Raw genomic sequence first — 22188 nt, 5'->3', positions numbered from 1 at the left:
CAGGTCTGGACACAGCCCCCTCCAGTCTTTCTCCTACAGTGCTTCTAGAGTAAGCTTTCTAGAATCAAGATCTGATTATGTCCTTCTCCACTTACCTTCGCCAGTAGTCTCCAGTTGCCAAAACTCCTACTTGCCCTTCAAAACTCAGTGAATCTCTTCTCGCTGACTTACACCCTTCTCTTCTTGCTGACCCTCAGCAGACAGATGGCTACACTGTTCTCTGCCCACCCCACAAGGCTGTGAGCTCCTTAAGAGCAGCACCATGTCCTTCCCTTGGATTCTCTACAACTGAGAACAGGACCTGGCACATCATAGGCTCACATAGAGGTTTGTTAGATAGATGGAAGGATGGTGGATGGGTGGGTGGGTGTATGGATGGTTGGATAGATGGATGGAAGGAAGGAAGGATGGGTGGATGGGTGGACGGGTGGGTGGGTGGGTGGATGGAATGGATGGAAGACAAAGCAGAAGCAGACTCCTCTAACTCTCACAGCAGAACAATAGGGAGAGAGCCAAAGCCAAGATTTCCCAGCAGCCAAAGTAAGACCCCATGGGGGAAAAACAGCTTTGTTAGAATCATCTCACTTAGGGGGCAGGTGAATATTGAGGAAAGACTTTCACAGCTGGTTTTGAATAGGAGACATTGGCAAAAACAGTCCCAACAAAGAACACAAATAGAAGTGACACCAGGAAAGAGACCCAGACTATCATTATTAATTACCCTGTCACTTTAATTCATTGTAGTCTAGCATAAGCCAAACTAATTAGGTCTTATTTTGCAAACAAAATTTTCATGGCCTGCTACATGAAATTCTTCTCTAATAGGTAGCATCTGCAGCATTTATTCCATCCACTAATTTTGTAACCTTCTCCAAAGCAAATATCAGACTCATGTGATGTGATTCAGACAGAGATGAGCTGTGCAGCCTGGTCTTAGCCCCCAAGTCAGATACTCTTCCTGGATGCGCCTTCCCAAAGGGTCTAGACGGAAGACGGCCGGCCAGCCGGGTCCCTGGTAGGCTGTGTCTGAGTGAAGAGGAGCCTGACCATCCTCCCGTGGACTGTGCGCGCAGAACTCACCCACATGCTACAGTCAGAGATGAATTGTGGGGTTAGGTGTGAGCTGCTTTAAACACAGTAGGAGCCCAGAGAGAAGGGAGGTACCAATGGTCTGGTCTAGTCAGAGGCCTGGGTAATTCTCCTGGATAAGAGAGGGCTGAAAGAGCGCCTTGAAAGATGGGAGCATAAGAACAGCAAGAAGGTGGAGGTTTGGGTGGGGAGGGGTTCTCTGTTTTGTGTTTTGCTTTGTTTTGTTTTGTTTTGTTTTGTTTTGTTGAGCAAGGGCCTGTAACAAAATCAAAGGACAACATGGAGAGTGGGAGCCATGATTCTCTTGCTACATACCCAGTTCTGGTCTTTCCAAGATAGAAAGCCTTCGCCCCCATGCTGTGAGCAAATGTGAAGAGCAGCAAGGGCCCCCCGCTCAGAAAACCTCCACTGGCACCAAATGCACCGTGCCCTTCACCACCGCTATATGACAAGGGATCAAGGGACAAAGCTGCCAAATGTGGAATGTGCAAAACCTCTCTGGGGGTACCTGGCATGCCCAATTCTGTGCTCATCAAGCTACAGGGATACAGAGAGGCAGACAGCCTGGTGCCTGGCCTTGGCAAAGAGGCAAGTCTCAGATATAAAGTAAAAATGTTAAAAGGAGTGGACCCCCGGCTCTAATGTGTGTCTCAGCCAGCCTTGGTGTGTCCTTCTAGGTTTTTAGCAGACTTAGTAAGAGCACAAAGGCTTTGTCTTTGCATCTATGCAAACTGCCTGGGTCTTTCTCATGAATGTGGGGGGGTAGGCAGTGATGCTTTGGGGGGACCTTCCAGCCCCTGCTTCTTCTCCCAGTTAGCAGCATTTTCCTTGGTGAGAAAGAAACTGGGAGAAGCCTCCCTTCCCACTAGATTCACTCGACCCACTAGGGATCTGCCCGGGGCCTCCCTGATACGATCCTGCTTTCTAGAAAGCGGTGCCCTTTGCCTTTCTGGTTCCCTGGCTCACATCGTTTTGTTCCATGCCTGCTGACTCACCTAGCTGACTGCTTCTGCCTCAAGCACACAACTCACTGACTCACTGCGGCTGCTGCCCTTCTCTGGCCTGCATCCCCCAGGAGCCCTCGCAAGCATGCCTGCCCAGCCTGAAGGACAGGGAGCTCCTCTCTAGGGGCACTTCAACTAATGAGTGAAAGGACCCCGATTCTATCTCTGCTGCCCAATCTTTGGGGAGCGGTTGGGGGTGCATTCTTTATCACTGGGCTCCAGCTGCCCTCAGAACTACCTCCTTGGTTATGTATCTTCGCCTTGGCTTTCGTGGCCTTCCTCCCACACGCTGCCCAGTTCTTTCACCCGTTTCCTGGGATGACCTTCTAAATAAACTACCCCACAAGCCCTTGTCTCAGACTCTGCTTTCGAGGCAGAACCAACCCATGCTAAGACCCTGCCTCTGATGCTGTTGAATTAACGTCATAGATACAACTCTGGATGACGATTCATGTGAGCATGAATCGCCTCTCTGTGGAAATATCGGTCAGTCCCTGAGTGACAGAGCCAAACTAGCCCAAATTCTGTCTCAGAGAAAGCACTGCTGATCCTTCCCTGATGGCCCATCTCTAGGGCTGGCCAAGTTTTTTGTTCTTCCCTAATAATAACTTTTATTTTTAAAAAATTAAAGAAAAATAAATTTTTCTCCAATTTTTTGCTTTGCTTTGATGTGAAAAGCATTAAGAGCTATATTAAAATTTTATTTTTTGCAAATATAGGGCAATCAAGTGCAAAGTATTCTTGGACAAGCCATGCTAAGAATGACCGTGGTGTCTGTGATAAAAAGCAAAAAACTTGACATGAAGTTTTATTTCAGAGTAACAGGCATGTCAGGAGAGCTGGATTCTACATCCAGATGGATTTTCACTCTGTGTGAACCTGGCTTGTTCTATCATGATTTCTGGTCCCTTGGTTTCCCATACATAATTTAAGAACAAAAGTGCATGAGGGGATAGATGCGAGGACATAGAAGTGCTTCCGGAGAAATACAATTCACTTTCATCATTTCTAGAATTCCACGACTTCAGAGTCAAACTACAGCAATAGATGCATTAGCAGCTGAATTGTATACACTCATTTATTCTGTCAGCAAATATGAATTAAAAGCCAACCATGTGCTAGGCCCTCTTCTATGTGCTGGGCAGAAGTGTGCCAAATGCAAAGGAATTCTAAGAAGACGCACGTGAACGAGTAGAGGCAGACAGCCCAAGAACAGCAGCGCAACTTCCTTACTGACAACACCGAGCTCCAGCTCACAGTCTGAGCAAGTCCGGTTGGTCTGTCTCTTTTAAAAAGCAGGAACATTTTCAAGCATTAAAGAGTAGAAAATGAGAGAGAGATGATGGGGGCGTGGTGGGGGGGGCATGGAGATTTTTTTTCTGCTAGAACCTAAGTCCATTTATATCATTTGTCAAAATCTCCTCGTTCAATAAAATAAAATAAAACACCATGTCTGTTAAAGTACTGAGCGGAAGTGTGGCATGGACACTGACCACCAGGGTAGGCAGAGGGTGACTAGGTGAAGACCCTCGAGCCATGTCATTTGAGGAATGGTTGAGGAAAAGGTGGTTTACCTCGGGGGAAACAAATTTCAAGGCTATATATCACCTGCTATGAACTATCTGGTAGGATGTCACACAAAGCAGGAGATAAATTATTAGCTGTGGTTCAGAAGCGAAGAATTGGAGCCAGTGGGTGAGATGTACATGACACAAATTTTGGCTAAATATAAGGACAAATTCTCTGGTGATTAAAAACCCAACAATGGGTTGGTATGCCAGCGCTCCTCATGCCCAGGACTGGCTGCTGATTGTTGTTAGTGATCTGCTCCCAGCCACACACAGAAACTGAGAGCAGGCACTTAGAGACCTTGGTAGCAACAGGCATTGCTGTGACAACCAAGTGTTTCCACATCTGGTTGAACAGGGGAGAGATTCTTTTTTTTTTTTTTTTTTTTAAGATTTTATTTATTTATTCGACAGAGATAGAGACAGCCAGCGAGAGAGGGAACACAAGCAGGGGGAGTGGGAGAGGAAGAAGCAGGCTCACAGCGGAGGAGCCTGATGTGGGGCTCGATCCCATAACGCCGGGATCACGCCCTGAGCCGAAGGCAGATGCTCAACCGCTGTGCCACCCAGACGCCCCAGGGGAGAGATTCTTGTCAAACTCCTGTGGTGTATCATATACTAGTCATGAGCAGCTTGGACCGTGTTACAAGGTGGCTGTCCTAACGTGAGCTTGTCAAACTGAAAGCATTATACAACCTAGAGTCCACTGCTTTCATGAATTAAAGAGTATTTAATGTTCCATAACTTTCAGGATAAAATTGTTGCAAATGGCTATTGATGAGAAGCTGAAGATGAATTTTTCAACCACAGTAGCACTGGTTTCATTTTGAATAAAAGTTAAAAATTAAACACCGTAAAGCAGATGAAATTCTTTTGAAAACCACCTCTTCTGTTCCCACCAACCAAGCTCTGGTCTGTCTACTATGACCAATATTTAAACAAAACATAGAAACATTTTATATATACAGCCCCCCCATTGAGAGTAATATTGTTGCAACTTGAGAGTAATATTGTTGTCAATCCAACCCTACTTAGATTAATGAGCAAGAAAGAAGCTAACTTGCTTGTTGCACTAAAGTAGTGATACCTGGTGTCCATTCAGACTGCATGTGGAGGGATTTAATATGGGGACTCCCCATTTTACTCAAAATGTATTGTGCTAATACAGAATGGCAAATATTCACTAGTGTGAAAGCAGTTCTTTATGTTAATCACATAAATGCACACCTGTAATAAACATGTCCAGTTTTGGCAATTCATTTTTCTGGGCTCTATTTGTTTTGATGACATTGATGGAAACATAATTTTATGTCTGTGAATTTAGTAGTAAAAAGTGATGGCTTGTATTTTAAATGTTTCTTATTTGTTCATCTTCACTGTATTTTGCAAACGTGGTGGCTTGCATTGGGTTAGAGACTTTAAAAGCTGGTCCTTGGCCACATAAAGAGAAGCACTGGTACAGATGTCCAACCAGAGCTGGAGGACTCATGCCATGAAGCTGCACTGGGAAAAGCTGCTTTAAGAGATGGGGGGGGGGGGGGCGCCTGGGTGGCACAGCAGTTGAGCGTCTGCCTTTGGCTCAGGGCGTGATCCCGGCGTTATGGGATCGAGCCCCACGTCAGGCTCCTCCGCTGTGAGCCTGCTTCTTCCTCTCCCACTCCCCCTGCTTGTGTTCCCTCTCTCGCTGGCTGTCTCTGTCGAATAAATAAATAAAATCTTTAAAAAAAAAAAAAAGAGAGAGATGGGGGGCACTAGCCTATACGGCCTCTCAGTGCAGTGTCTGGACACAGTCGGCCTTCAGGGTCAAATACTAACCCTGGACCCATGAACATTGTGTAAAGTGTGCACAACTGCAAATACCAAACCTATGAATGGTATACACTGCAAATGGACTTTTTTAATCCTGCATAGTCCACGGAGGCAAGAGAGATTATCGAAGGCTCAAAACCATGTCAGATGAATCAGGCTTGATGGAAAGAGAGCTTTCTAGCCTTGAAAAGTAAAAAAAAAAAAAAAAACCCAAGAATATGTCATCACTGTCGTCAAAAAATCTTATCATGGCTATCATGGCGGAAGTTAAGAGGATTCTAAGAAGCATACCTAGATGCCCCACCTAAAACTAGAACTAACAGGAAAAAGGGGTAGAAGGCATATCCTGATTCAAAAATAATTTCTCAAACATGGTAACCGCTCGGAAGCGAAGAGAGAGCTGTCTCCTGTGGAAGCGAATTCCCTGTAAGACTAGGGGCATTTGGAGCTGTGGAGGAGATGTGCACATGTGGACAAGTCTGCATTCTGTTGGGTTCTTAGTGATTTATCCATGGGCTGTCCTAAGCCTTTTGCCATGTAGTATTTTTACTTTAATCTCACAGCAAATCTGGAAAATAGGTGTCCTGATCCATGCTTTATAAATAAGAAATCAGAAGATCTGCATAGTTGCATAATATGATCACAGACACACAGACATGACAGGCAAGAGGTGGCCTCACCGGCTAGCTGACTCCATGCTCTAACCAGAATGTGACATTGTCACCAAACCTGAAAGTCCACAATTCGATGTGCTCCAAAATGTAGAAATGTGATGAGAAACCTAAAAAGAGAAGAAATACCTCCAAGATCAAAGTGTCCACAATTTTTTTTTTTTTAATTTCACATGACATGAAGTTCCTTTAAGGTTTGGGGCTCTTCCTTTTCTGAAGACTTCTAGAACGCAGTGTGCAAATGCCCCCCTCTTCTTTCCATTTGCTGCTTCCTCTTCCATAACCTTCCCCCTTCTCACCTCCAAGTATCCAGAGCTCTCATGCTGCCTAGGATAGAACAGATCTCATTGGTCTCCTGAACCCAGTTTGGGGGCACCTCTCCCCATTGTATTTTCAGAGAGGTGGCTAGAGACAGAAATGTTTAGCCCACAGGAATGTACTACGATTGTGGAATCTCTGGCATGGTGAGAAAGATTCTTTTACACAGGAGATCTTTCCAGCACACCCAACCATACCACAGAGGGCACCACTGAGCACCCTGTGGCAAAGTTAGTCCTCCTCTTGAGTAATATCAATTCGAGCACCTTTCAGCAGTTTTCCTGGAAAATACACAGATTCATCTACTCTTGTTTTAGAGAAAGATTTGCAAGTCCTCTTTCATAAAGAGAAGTCTGCTAAGTCAGATCATCACGTCTTTGATCCTTGCAGAAACAGGAACAGAGGTCCCAAGATTCTGACTCACCATCCAATGCCCTGACCCTGAGCAACCCAGCCCAGTCCTTGTCGTGAGCGAGCTGGCATCCTTCCGTCTGCTCTCTCTCCATTGCTTTTGATTTTTGCACACTCTGAGTCATCTCTGCAGACCCCATGTGACCAGCTGGGTAGCCGCATCCAGCTCTGTGTCGCTTGCCTTGATGGATGTATGTCCACTTAAGCATCTGCTCAGGGCACCTGTTTCTCCACCCCGCAGAGGGCCAGCGACTCTCCATCTTCCCTCACTTGCCTTCAGCACTTGGCCCACTGGGATGTTACTAGCAAAGCTTTCCCTTTCTCATAATGGATCTGTCTGATTGTGTAACTCTATCCGTTTACTTCGGACAGCATTTCCAGCTCTGTCTAATCTCCAAACAGATGAATAATTTTCACTTGTGCATTTCAATGAGCTTGGGAAACATTCAGGGTTCAGAGGTACAGCTAGAAAAATTTCCAGAAAGATGAGTCAAATAATGTTGGAGGTGACCGGGAAAGAGAAGAAAGGGTCCTGCCACGCCTCTCATGAGCCAACAGCCCTGACGTGCCCCTTAGGGTCACTGTTTCCAGTTTGCAAGTCCTTGGCTGCTGAAAGGAAATGTCCGTCTCTTTGTTCTGCCTCCCACTTTTTCCTTTTTCTCTTCCTCCTCATTCTCTCTCCTCCAGTTTCCCACCTCCATGCAGGCCATTGCCTAATGCCCACTGATAACCCATGAAGCCTCACTTAGTCTATTAGGAGATTCCTTTTCTTTAAGTGTTCAGAATCCCACATATTTGCCAGCAGGGTGACTGCTTTCTAACTAAGGATGAATGTCCTCTTCCTCAGGGATGTGATTGGGAAAATGGCCAGAGGGGACCCTTCACTTTTCTTTTTCTTCTTTTTTTTTTTAATGTCAGTGCTTTGTGTTTTTTTTTTAAGATTTTATTTTTTTATTTATTTGACCGAGAGAGCTATCAAGAGAGAGAACACAAGCAGAAGGAGCAGCAGAGGGAGAGGGAGAAGCAGGCTCTCCACTGAGCAGGGAACCCAGTGTGGGGCTCGATCCCAGGACTCTGGGATCATGACCTGAGCCGAAGGCAGACACTTAATGACTGAGCCACCCGGGAGCCCCTCACTTTTATTCTCAGGGATATAGGGTGCCTTGAAAGGACAAAAATTTCCAAAATATCCAACAAAAATATTCCTGAGACACCTCTCATAGAAATACATCCCAAGTGTGGTCCAAAATAAATTGAGGATTTGCCTGTACAACAGCTTCAAGATGTCTTACAGCTGTCAAAAATGGCAGGATGATCTGACACTCACCAAAGCATTCAGTTAACCAAACCCACAGACTCCAGGGCTTTCAAAACTATAAGAGTAGAGGTGAATAGTTTGATTGACTTGGACTCTGAAAGTGAGCAGGAGCAGAAGTGCCTCCCGGACGTGATGACGTAAGCACCGCACTGAAGAACAGAGGCTAGCGTCAGGGCAGTGTTCTGCATACAGGGTTGGTTTGCATCCTCACGTAACTTGTAGAGCTTTAGCACAAAGCATCTTGAGTGTGAGAAAGCAGGAGAAACCACGCTGGGAGCAAGCTGGACGGAGTTCACCTGTCTGTGGGGATTAGGGCATGCTGGCTCCAGGACCAGGCCTGCTCTCTGCTTCTGGAGCCCAGCATGACTCCTGCATGAAACCTTTGCTCCTTAGAGTTAGAAGCAGCTCCACCCTCGAGTGCCAGCTCAGCCACCTGACCAGAAGGCTCCAGCTCTCTCAAAGCCAAGATGTCCCAAGCTCCTCCCACTTTTCCCTCAGGGCACACATTCCGCCTGTTCCCCTTCCTCTTTCCTCCTACCTTTCCCTCCTCCTCCTCTTTCCCCAGCCTCCTCCTCTCCTGCCCAGCCTTTGCCTGTTCATGTTTTTCAAACATCTCTCTGGCCCACTGCTCTTCCCAATCTTTACACCATTCCTAGAGAACCTCGCCCATTCTCATGGCTTCAACCCCCACACTGAGTTCCCCCAAATCCAGAGCTCCAGGTGGGACCTCTAGTTCACTCCTCACCATTTCTGCACTTGTCTAGGGCCCATTCTACCCTGTGCATCCTGATATCCTACTCTCTTGGCCCCTTCTGCTGAAACACCCCACTGCTCCTTCAATCTCTGACCTGGAAATTGGGCTGAGTTAAGAAGTCAGTGTGGTGAGGTGGAAAGTGCATGGACCTTGAAGGCAGGCATGGCTGAAGATCTTTCTCTACCAAGTAAGAGCTGTGTGTCTCTGGATCACCTGTCTCCACTCTCAATTTCCTCACCTGGACAATGAGGCCAGCACTGCAGGGTTGGCATGAGGATTAAATAAGGTAATGCATGTGAAGTATTCTACACAGGGCTTCACCCATCATTGCCTTAAATTAGTGGTATTAATGTAATAATAATAATAATAATAACAACAACAACAATAATATGATAGCTGCAGCAGCAACCATAATAACATGGTAACTAGATACTGCCATGCCCTCTGCCAGTGTCCTGCGTCCCCAGCCCAGGCTGGACACGTGCTGTCAGCCATCCCCAAGGCCTCGGCAGCCTCCTGTTCTTGTCCCACTCAGGCCCCTCTCCACCCCATGTGTGCTCTCATCATTAGAGTAAATCTCTTTACCACCCCCAAGGAACCCCCACATGAGACAGGACGTTCCAATGATAATAAAAAACATCAGATGTGCAACAGGCAACAAACCTATTTCTCCACTGGCTTCTCCAAAAGCTTATTTTTGAACCCTCTCTGCTCTCAGCTGCTTGGGTGGATCGGTACAGCTGCACTGGCTCAAGGGCCCTGGGGGTGGCTAGTGAAGCAAGGGGCCTTCCGTGGGGTTCAAAGAGGAAAACAGGACACAGCATAATTGAAGACAGCAGAGATGCTACCATAGGTTGCACATTCTGTCCTTGACCGTGGAGCCAAGGGCTCTTAAAGGCACCTCGTTGTCTACCTGATACTAACCTCAAAGGGTAAGGATGTCCTGCAAGCACTCTGATATCCCTAGAAACACAAAAGGAATGTCTACTATGACCTGATAGAAGCATTGTGGGTCTCTATCTTTTCAGTTTGAAGGTATTTTCATTTCTTAATTTTTAACACCCATTAAAGGAATTGTATTTCATAACTTTTTACCAACATATCTTTCTCAGCTTCAGGTAATATCCCCCTTCGTTCCAGAATTCCATGACTCGGTGAACACAGACACACTTGGTTTTTCATTTTTAATTTTTTTAAATCCCTACAAAGACATGGTAATGCCATCCATGCCACTCATGTCCTCAGAGAGGAGTCACACTCTCCACCATGCTTCCTCTTTCCAGGCAGAGGAGCCATACCCAAAGAAAGCACTATCCTCCTAATTTAACTGGAGCTTAACATAGTGCCAGGCAACTGGAGCTAACTGACCTCCCAATATGGTACCCGACTCTATACATATTACCTAAAACTGTGCTCTCCAACCTTCTTCTCTTCTTAGTAACTGGAGCTAACTGACCTCCCAATATGGTACCCGACTCTATACATATTGCCTAAAACTGTGCTCTCCAACCTTCTTCTCTTCTTAGTAACTGGAGCTAACTGACCTCCCAATATGGTACCCGACTCTATACGTATTACCTAAAACTGTGCTCTCCAACCTTCTTCTCCTCTTGGTACACATAGAAAATAATACCTTTCGTATGGCTCCCTGGGGTAAACAGATGCTGCTGCTCACAGCTGGTGGTAACTAAGCCCCAGCTCCCGGGGGGACCCCAGGACCTGTGTGACTGCCCCCAAGAATTAAGGAGAGCCATATCTCAGACGCACCTGTAATCCATTTGTAGCTGCTCAGCACGCCCTGGCACCCCTGTTGAGAAGCACTACCTAAAAGATTATCTTATAACCCGAGAGACCAATAGAATGTTCATTCCTTTAAATAAGATCTTCTCTTCAGAAAGTCCCAAGTCTATTTTTCACCTCAGCGTTAGCGTCTCTGAAATACGTTTCCCGTGCAGTCGTCAGTGCTTTGTCATTCTCAGCAAGGAAGATGGCCTGGTGGTCGTGGTAAAGAATCAGGGGCCATGTGGATGCTGGGCCCGTGACTCAGCAGCCACAGCTTCTGACTCACTCACACTGAATGACCCGTGGAAAACCACTGGACTTTGACAGGCCCTAATCAGACGAGCCAGAAAATGATATCAGAATAGGTTTCTACTGGAAACCAAACACTGTGTGAAAATTGAGACTTCCTGAGCAGATAAATTAAAAGCAAGCTCTACAGGAGTAGCATGACGAAAGCCATATGTTGAACTCCAGCAGATGCAAGACAGAAAATAACCATAGCCCATAATATCACACAGTGTCACAGCCTTGCGCTCCTATAAACTGCTGAACTGTGTCAACAAAGGCACCTGGCAACTGTCCTTTCTGTGTCAAAAGCATTAAGTTGTAAAGGCTGTGGGCTCTGAAGCCAGGCAGACACGGGATGGAATCCTGACATGAATCCATGCTAACCCTGTGATGGCGGGCACATTGCTCCCATGAAGCTCAGCTGTCTTATCTGTTAAATAGGAATAGATGCATCCTCTAAATTATCTCCACAGATACCAAAACAAACAAATTTTGACAGAAATCCCACAATAGTCCTTGACTTTTAAAAAAGCACCCAGAAAAAAGGAGAAGATGCTACTGAGTAAAAGCTCAATGGATAAACAGTAGATGTCATCACTCTGAAGCCAAGAGTAGGACAGGGAGGCTCCAGTTGCCACCACAGTTTTATACTATAACAGAAGTGTTCACAGAAAAAAAAAATTAGGTACAAAAATTGGAAAGGAAAAGTTCCAGTTTCAGACCAATATGAAGTAGATGTACTTTTTCCTATTTTCCTTGTTAAAACCTGTTTTATTTATGCTAAAATGTTCCTCCTGCTAAAAAAAACCTGAGCATTATAAGTATAATAAGCATAAGAACTCCAAAAGGAAGTGAGAAGAATTCAGACTGGCTAGGGACCTTGGAACCCAAGAAACCCCATGACAGTGATTACCTGGGTTTTCTTTTTGCCTCCTATATCGCAGACTGGGTGCTGGAGAGCCAACAACTCAGAAACATCAGTGGGAACAGATTTAAAAAACAAAGAAAGGAAATGGAAAAGGAAAAGGAAGAAAGACCCCCAAAAGCCAGCTATCTTTAGCAAAAGGAACAGGAAAGGGACAACCCAGCAAGATAGAGGTGTCTAGACAATAACCTCCCCCACCTAGAAAGACACCATGAAAAAATCATGGCCACATCCCCACCCCCACTGGCAAAGGCTGAAAGGGAAGCCTAGACTTTCACCTTCACCTGACTGTGACATGGAGCCCTAACTCACCCACCCACATGTCCTCCCCTGCACGTGCAATATCAGAAAAGCCCAAAAGAAAAGCTGGGATTTTCATCCTGGCTGTAATGAGCAACTACCCCATGGAGTCAGTGAAGGCCGTGTGGGAATTCTGAACTTTGACCCCCAAGAAAAGGTACTAAGGTGTCCTTTCTTACCCAGCTGAGTGGGGAGTCAGGATTTTCATCACCACCCTGTGGGAGCAATGATTCCTCACCCGTGTGGTGTCAATGGAGGCCTCAAGGGGAGCAAAAGCAAGGCACCCCTCTCCTCCTAAACAGGGTGGTATCATCAGAGGCCTAGTGGGGAGCCTAAATTTCCACCCCTACCCATGCAGGAGTAACAAGATGCCCTTTCCCCATCCTCTCACCTCACTCTAAGGTGTCAACAGAGGCCAACTGGGGAACTAGGATTTCCGCACCCACTGGCAGTAATAAGGCAGGACCCTCATTTCACTTCCAATGTGATATCAGACAAGGCTTGCTGAAACAGACTTAAGTAAGACCTACAGCCTCATAATACAAAAAATGTCCAGGATACGATCAAAAATTACTCAGCATACCAAGAACCAGAAAAATCTCAAAGTGAGTAAGAAAAGAAAATCAATGGATGCCAAAACCAAGATGACACAAATATTGGAATTATCTGAAAAATATTTTAAAGTAGCCATCATGAAAATACTTCAGTGAGTAATTATGAACACACTTGTAACAAATGAAAAAATAGTCTTACCAAGAAATAGAACATATAAAATAGAACCAAATAGATATTTTAGAACTGAAGTATACAATAACCAAAATTAAAAGTCAATAGATTGGCTCAACAACAGAATGGCAAAACCAGAGGAAACAAAGAACTTAAAGACAGAATACAGAAGATATCCAATCTGAACAACAGAGAGAAAATGTACTATAAAAAGGATTAATAGAACCTCAGGGACATGTGGAAAATAACAAAAGGCATAGTATTTGTACTTTCAGAATCCCAGAAGGAAAGGAAAAAGAGAGTGTGCTTTAAAAAAAAAAAGTACTCAAAGAAATAATGCTGAAAATTTATCAAATTTGGCAAAAGATGTAAACTTCCAGATTCAAGATTTTGAGAGACTACAAACCCAAAGAAATCCACAACCAAGTCATAGCATAAGGAAACTTCTGAAAATTAATGACAAAGAAAATGTCTTGAAAGCAGTGAGAGAAAAGCAACATCTCACTTATACAGAGAAAACAATTCAAATGACAGTGGATTTCTCATCAGAAACCACGAAGGCCTGAAGGAAGTGGAAAAACATTTTTCAAGTGCTGAAAGTAAAGAACTGTCAACCCCAAATTCTATAGCCAACAAATTTATCTTTCAGAAACAAAAGGGAAATAAAGATACCCTTGAATGAAGAAAAACTAAGAGAATTTGTTGCCAGCAAATCTATCCTAAAAGAATGACTATGGGAAGTTCTCTAAATAGAAAGGAAATTATTAAATGTAAAAAAAGGAATCTGGAACATCTGGAAGGAAGGAAGAACAATGGAAAGAGCAAAAATATGGGTAAATATTATAGACTTTCCTTCTGTTCTTGAGTTTTCTAAACATTGTCTGATGTGATCTTCAACATATGTAGAAGAAATATTTAAGACAATTGTATGTGGTGGAGGACAAAGACTTTAAGAGAGGTAAAGTGTCTATACTTCACTCAAACTGGTAAATTGTGAGAAGTTATTTATGTATATTTTAATACCTACAGCAACCATTAAAAATTTTTTTCAAAAAGATACACTCATGTGGACTGTAAATCAAACTGGAATTCTAAAAATAAGTTTTTGTAGCCTGAAAGACAGTAGAAAAAAAGAAAACAGAGACACGAAATATAGAGGGAACAAAGCAAAAAATATAAAATATCAGACATATACCTTCATATATAATCACATTAAGCGTAAATGGTCTAAATATACCAATAAATAGACAAAAATCAGCAAAGTGGCTGAAAAGAGCATAAGCCAACTAAATCCTATCGGCAATAAACTGACTTCAAATATAATGACATAGGTAAATTGAAAGTAAAAGGATGGAAAAAGATAACCAATGACTGGAAAATCTTAAAAGAAAGCAGGAGCGGAGATATTACCATGAGGTAAAGCGGGTGCCAGAGCAAAGATGATTACCAAGTACAGACAAAAACACTGTATAAAATAGAGATGAATCGATCATGAAGACAAAGCAATCCTTTATGAATAACTGGCTTCTTTGTAATTTTGTATCACATCTTTCCATTTGCTCAAGTCTCTATGTCCTTTTGTAATACCATCATGTTTTCTTCATCTAGGTTATGCTCATTTCTTGATTTGCGAGCACAACAATAATTGACAAATATACTGAGGAAGATCATGTGAAGCTATGAAAACATCCTATTTCTTCTTAAAGTTTCACACATTAATTTTAGTGTTCTGAATAATTGCCTGCAGTGACTATTACTGTGATGTTCTAAGGGAGATGTCCTATTTCCTTCATTCCTTCTACATTTATTAATTGGAATTCTGCTGATTCTTTTTTATAACTACAAGTAGCCAATTGTAAAGTTGAAACCCAGTTTATACAAACTGTTCCCTACTAATGGGCACTTAAAGCTGTTTTTACTTTCATAGGCAATATAATAAATTAATTGTATCCTTGCACACTACAGATTTGTAGCTCACACTTGCAAAAGTATAACTTAGCATTTTCTTACATTTACAACTGGATATGCTGAAATGATGAGAAAGGCATTTGTAATTTTGTTACATAATGCCAAGTTGCCCTCCATAGGACATACCATGAGAAATTTTATCTAGTAGATGCATATAGAGCTTTAAACCCAAGGACTGAAGAATACATATTATATCCAAGCACATCTACAAGGAACATTTATGAAAACTGACACATATTTGGCCATAATACAAGCCACAATATACTTCACGTATTGGTGTCATACAGTCTACATTCTCTGATCAGCTCAGATCACAATGCAATTAAATTTAAAAGTCAATAAAAAGATAATTAGAAACACTCATAGGTTTGGGAATTAAGAAATATGTATCTAAACAACTCATGTGTCACAGACAAAATTAGAAAATATTTAGAGCTGTACGGTAAAAAGCATACCCTATGTCATGTGGGACATATCATATTTAAGATGAAGATAAATCTGTTTTAATAGGAAAATTTCTAGTCCAAAAATCCTTTAATAGAAAAGACAAAAGGCTGAATATTAATGAGCTAACCATTCAGTTTAAAAACTAAGAGAAAAGAACGATAGAGTATATCTATAGAAAGTAGGAGGAAGAAATAATGATTATAGGGGCGCCTGAGTGGCACAGCAGTTGGGCGTCTGCCTTCGGCTCAGGGCGTGATCCCAGCGTTGTGGGATCAAGTCCCACATCGGGCTCCTCCACTGTGAGCCTGCTTCTTCCTCTCCCACTCTGCCTGCTTGTGTTCCCTCTCTCTCTGGCTGTCTCTCTGTCAAATAAATAAATAAATAAAATCTTTTTAAAAAAAAGAAAATAATGATTATAAACAGAAATAAAATACAATACAAAGGCAATAGTTCATTTTCTAAAAAATGAACCCCAATGAAATTGACGAACTTTGGTAAGACTGTTTCCAAAAAATGGGGGAACCAGGCATAAATAAACATTAAAAATGAAAAAGGCAGCAAAAATTCAAAGGATAACATGAGGATATCATGAATACCTTCACACCAATAAATCTTATAAGAGAAAATTGACAAATACCTAGAAAAGCACAACTTGCCAAAATTGACTCAAGAAAAATAAATTCTGAAAATCATTAGCCATCAGGGAAATTCAAATCAAAACCACCTTGAGATACCACCTTACGCCAGTTAGAATGGAAAAACTGACAAGGCAGGAAACAACAAATGTTGGAGAGGATGTGGGGAAAGGGGATCCCTCCTACATTGTGGTGGGAACGCAAGTTGGTACAACCACTCTGGAAAACAGTGTGGAGGTCCCTTAAAAAGTTAAAAATTGAGCTACCCTATGATCCAGCCATTGCACTACTGGGTATTTACCCCAAAGATACAGATGTAGTGAAGAGAAGGGCCATATGCACCCCAATGTTCATAGCAGCTTTGTCCACAATAGCTAAATCGTGGAAGGAGCTGAGATGCCCTTCAACAGAGATTAGATTAAGAAGTTGTGGTCCAGGGAGGAGTAGGAGACACTTTTTTCAGCCGGTCCCCTGAGTGGAGCTGGATAGGTACCAGACCAGCCTAAACAACCACGGAACCAGCCTGAGACGCAGGAAGATGCATCTGGATCTCTACAAATGAACATCTCCAGCGCTGAGTATTGAGGTACGAAGCGGGGAGCCATGAAACCGTGCACAGATATCGGAAGATAAACGGAAGGGGGAGGGAGCCACCGCGTTCGGGCGCCGGAAAGCAGTAGCCACTCGCACGGGAGAGCAGGCGGGGCTCGCAGGCTCGTGGTCAGCACCCGCAAAACAGCAGACTGAGACCGTGAGCCGGGTGCGCACGCCACCAGGCATCTCGTGGAACACCGGAATCCCGGTGCGCTCACTGGATCCAGACTGAGACCGGGAGCTTCCGGAGCGCGCGCGGGGTGGCTGGCGGCGTTAGAAACACAAAGGACAGAGATGCGCCTGCCCTGGAAGTGAGGGCTGGGACGCCGGGTGTGGGGCGCACATCCCGGGACGCTGCAGGGTTGAGCAGCACCAACAGTAACAGAGTTAAAGTGGCCAGAACATTAGTAGAGAACGGGCCGCAATCCCTCTGTTCTGTGACAGAGGCTGAAATTCGGCCGCTGCTGCTCTGACTCTCAGAAGAGGCACAGCAAACTGCCAGGGAAAGCCGCCAGAGAACAAAAGCCTGGAAATACCAGCTCAGAGAGTGCCCATCCCCATCCCCCCTCGCAGGGGACGCGGAGACTCTACCCAAACAGGGTTGCCTGAGTATTGGCGCGGCAGGCCCCTCCCCCAGAAGGCAGGCTGAAAAATCAAGAAGCCCACAACCCGGGCGCCTGGGTGGCGCAGTCATTGAGCGCCTGTCTTCAGCTTAGGGCGTGATCCCGGCGTTCCGGAAAAGAGTCCCTCATCGGGCTCCTCCGCTGGGAGCCTGCTTCTTCCTCTCCCACTCCCCTGGTTCTGTTCCCTCTCTCGCTGGTTGGCTGCCACATAAATAAATAAATAAAATCTTTAAAGAAGAAGCCCACATCCCTAAGATCCCTATAAAACAAGGGGCACGGCCTGGGACCCAGTCAATAATTTGGGCTCTGGACAACCCCGCAACCTCTCCTCATCAGAATGACAAGAAGGAGAAGCCCCCCCCCCCCAGCAAAGAAAAGACAGTGAGTCTGTGGCCTCTGCCACAGAAATAATGGATATGGATGTAACCAAAGTATCAGAAATGGAATTCAGAGTAACGATGGTCAAAATGATGAGTAGAATTGAAAAAAGTATAAACGAAAAGGTTACTGAGAATATAGAATCCCTAAGGACAGAAATGAGAGCGAATCTGACAGAAATTAAAAATTCCATGAGCCAAATGCAGGCAAAACTAGAGGCTCTGAAGGCCAGGGTCACAGAAGCAGAGGAACGGGTTAGTGAATTGGAGGATGGGTTAATAGAGGAAAAAACGAAAATAGAAGCTGCTCTTAAAAAAATCCAAGCCCACGAATGTAGGTTACAGGAGATTACTGACTCAATGAAACGATCCAATGTTAGAATCATCAGCATCCCCGAGGAGGTGGAGAAAAACAGAGGTCTAGAAGAGATATTTGAACAAATTGTAGCTGAAAACTTCCCTAATTTAGCGAGGGAAACAAACATTCATGTCCAAGAGGCAGAGAGGACCCCTTCCAAGCTCAACCACGACAAACCTACGCCACGTCACGTCATTGTGCAATTCGCAAATATTAGATCCAAGGATACAGTATTCAAAGCGGCCAGGGCAAAGAAATTTCTCACGTACCAAGGCAAAGGCATCAGAATTATGTCAGACCTGTCTACACAGACCTGGAATGAGAGAAAGGGTTGGGGGAGCATATTTAAAGCTCTTTCAGAGAAAAACATGCAGCCAAGGATCCTTTATCCAGCAAGGCTGTCATTCAGAATTGATGGAGAAATAAAGACAATTCAGAATCGCCAGTCACTAACCAATTTCGTAACCACGAAACCAGCCCTACAGGAGATATTACGGGGGGTTCTATAAAAGTAAAAAGGCCCCAAGAGTGATACAGATCAGAAAGTCACAGCCAATACAAACAAAGACTTTACTGGCAACATGGCATCATTAAAATCATATCTCTCAGTACTCAGTCTTAATGTGAATGGCTTAAATGCTCCCATAAAACGCCACAGGGTTGCAGATTGGATAAAAAGACATGACCCATCCATTTGCTGTCTACAAGAGACTCATTTCGAACCCAAAGATGCATTCAGACTGAGAGTAAGGGGATGGAGTACCATCTTTCACGCAAATGGACCTCAAAAGAAAGCTGGGGTAGCAATTCTCATATCAGATAAATTGGATTTTAAACTACAGACTATCGTTAGAGATGCAGAAGGGCACTATATTATTCTTAAAGGAAGTATTCAACAAGTGGATATGACAATTATAAATATATATGCCCCCAACAGGGGAGCAGCAAGATACACAAGCCAACTCTTAACCAGAATAAAGAGACATATAAATAAAAATACATTAATAGTAGGGGACCTCAACACTAAATATCAGAAATAGACAGAACACCCTGGCAAAAACTAAGCAAAGAATCAAAGGCTTTGAATGCCATACTCGACGAGTTGGACCTCATAGATATATATAGAACACTACACCCCAGAACCAAAGAATACTCATTCTATTCTAATGCCCATGGAACATTCTCAAGAATAGACCATGTTCTGGGACACAAAGCAGGTCTCAACCGATACCAAAAGATTGAAATTATCCCCTGCATATTCTCAGACCACAACGCTCTGAAATTGGAACTCAACCACAAGGAAAAATTTGGAAGAAACTCAAACACTTGGAGACTAAGAACCATCCTGCTCAGGAATGACTCGATAAACCAGGAAATCAAAAATCAAATTAAACAATTTATGGAGACCAATGAGAATGATAATACAACAGTCCAAAACCTATGGGATACTGCAAAGGCAGTCCTAAGGGTATGAAAATACATAGGCATCCAAGCCTCACTCAAAAGAATAGAAAAATCTAAAATGCAGTTTTTATATTCTCACCTCAAGAAGCTGGAACAGCAACAGAGGGACAGGCCTAATCCACGCACGAGGAAGCAGTTGACCAAAATTAGAGCTGAAATCAATCAAGCAGAAACCAGAAGTACAGTAGAGCAGATCAACAGGACTAGAAGCTGGTTCTTGGAGAGAATCAATAAAATTGACAGACCACTGGCAAGACTTATCCAAAAGAAAAGAGAAAGGACCCAGATTATTAAAATTATGAATGAAAAAGGAGAGGTCACGACGAGCACCACTGAAATTGGAAGGATTATTAGAAATTTTTATCAACAGCTATATGCCAATAAACTAAGCAATCTGGAAGAGATGGAATCCTTCCTGGAAACCTATAAACTACCAAGATTGAAACTGGAAGAAATTGATTTCCTAAACAGGCCAATTAATTATGAAGAAATTGAGTCAGTGATAAACAACTTTCCAAATAACAAAACTCCAGGCCCAGACAGTTTTCCTGGGGAATTCTACCAAACATTCAAAGAAGAAATAATACCTATTCTCCTAAAGCTGTTTCAAAAAATAGAAACAGAAGGAAAGCTACCAAACTCATTCTATGAAGCCAATATTACTTTGATCCCCAAACCAGGCAAAGACCCCCTCAAAAAGGGGAATTACAGACCGATCTCCCTAATGAATATGGACACCAAAATCCTCAACAAGATACTTGCTAATAGAATCCAACAGTACATTAAAAGGATTATCCATCACGATCAAGTGGGATTCATACCTGGGATGCAAGCGTGGTTCAATATTCGCAAATCAATCAGCGTGATATATCATATCAACAAGAAAAGACTCAGGAACCATATGATCCTCTCAATCGATGCCAAAAAAGCATTTGACAAAATACAGCATCCTTTCCTGATTAAAACCCTTCAGAGTATAGGAATAGAAGGTACATTTCTCAATCTCATAAAAGCCATCTATGAAAAGCCTACTGCAAATATTATTCTCAATGGGGAAAAGCTGGAAGCCTTTCCCTTAAGATCAGGAACTCGACAAGGATGCCCACTCTCGCCACTATTATTCAACATAGTACTAGAAGTCCTTGCAACAGCAATCAGATGACAAAAAGGGATCAAAGGTATTCAAATCGGCAAAGAAGAAGTCAAAATGTCTCTCTTCGCAGATGACATGATACTCTATATGGAAAACCCAAAAGAAGCCACTCCCAAACTATTAGAAGTTATAGAGCAATTCAGTAACGTGGCGGGATACAAAATCAATGCTCAGAAATCAGTTGCATTTCTATACACGAATAACGAGACCGAAGAAAGAGAAATTAGGGAATCCATCCCATTTACAATAGCACCAAAAACCATATGTTACCTTGGAATTAACTTAACCAGAGACGTAAAGGACCTATATTCTAGAAACTATAAATCACTCTTGAAAGACATTGAGGAAGACATAAAAAGATGGAAAGATATTCCATGCTCATGGATCAGAAGAATTAACATAGTTAAAATGTCCATGCTACCCAGAGCAATCTACACTTTCAATGCTATCCCGATCAAAATACCGAGGACATTTTTCAAAGAACTGGAACAAATAGTCCTTAAATTTGTATGGAAACAGAAAAGGCCCCGAATCTCCAAGGAACTGTTGAAAAGGAAAAACAAAGCTGGAGGCATCACAATGCCGGATTTCGAGCTGTACTACAAAGCTGTGATCACAAAGACAGCATGGTACTGGCACAAAAACAGACACATAGACCAATGGAACAGAATAGAGAGCCCAGAAATGGACCCTCGGCTCTTTGGGCAACTAATCTTTGATAAAGCAGGAAAACACATCCGGTGGGAAAAAGACAGTCTCTTCAATAAATGGTGCTGGGAAAATTGGACAGCTACATTCAAAAGAATGAAACTTGACCACTATCTCACACCACACACAAAAATAAACTCCAAATGGATGAAAGACCTCGATGTGAGACAGGAATCCATCAAAATTCTAGAGGAGAACATAGGCAGCAACCTCTATGACATCGGCCAAAGCAACCTTTTTCATGACACATCCCCAAAGGCAAGAGAAACAAAAGATAAAATGAATTTATGGGACTTCATCAAGATTAAAAGTTTCTGCACAGCCAAGGAAACAGTCAGAAAAACTAAGAGGCAGTCCACGGAATGGGAGAATATATTTGCAAATGACACTACAGATAAAGGACTGGTATCCAAGATCTACAAAGAACTTCTCAAACTCAATACACGAGAAACAAATAAACAAATCAAAAAATGGGCAGAAGATATGAACAGACACTTTTCCAATGAAGACATACAAATGGCTAACAGACACATGAAAAAATGTTCAAAATCATTAGCCATCAAGGAAATTCAAATCAAAACCACACTGAGATACCACCTTACGCCAGTTAGAATGGCAAAAATAGACAAGGCAAGAAACAACAATTGTTGGAGAGGATGTGGAGGAAGGGGATCCCTCCTACATTGTTGGTGGGAATGCAAGTTGCTACAGCCACTCTGGAAAACAGTGTGGAGGTCCCTTAAAAAGTTAAAAATTGAGCTACGCTATGATCCAGCCATTGCACTACTGGGTGTTTACCCCAAAGATACAGACGTAGTGAAGAGAAGGGCCATATGCACCCCAATGTTCATAGCAGCAATGTCCACAATAGCTAAATCGTGAAAGGAGCCGAGATGCC

Source organism: Ursus arctos, unplaced genomic scaffold (assembly GCF_023065955.2).
Source record: "Ursus arctos isolate Adak ecotype North America unplaced genomic scaffold, UrsArc2.0 scaffold_8, whole genome shotgun sequence".
Taxonomy (NCBI): Eukaryota; Metazoa; Chordata; class Mammalia; order Carnivora; family Ursidae; genus Ursus; species Ursus arctos.
The sequence above is the reverse complement of the archived record's forward strand: the minus strand, read 5'-3'. Positions refer to the sequence as shown.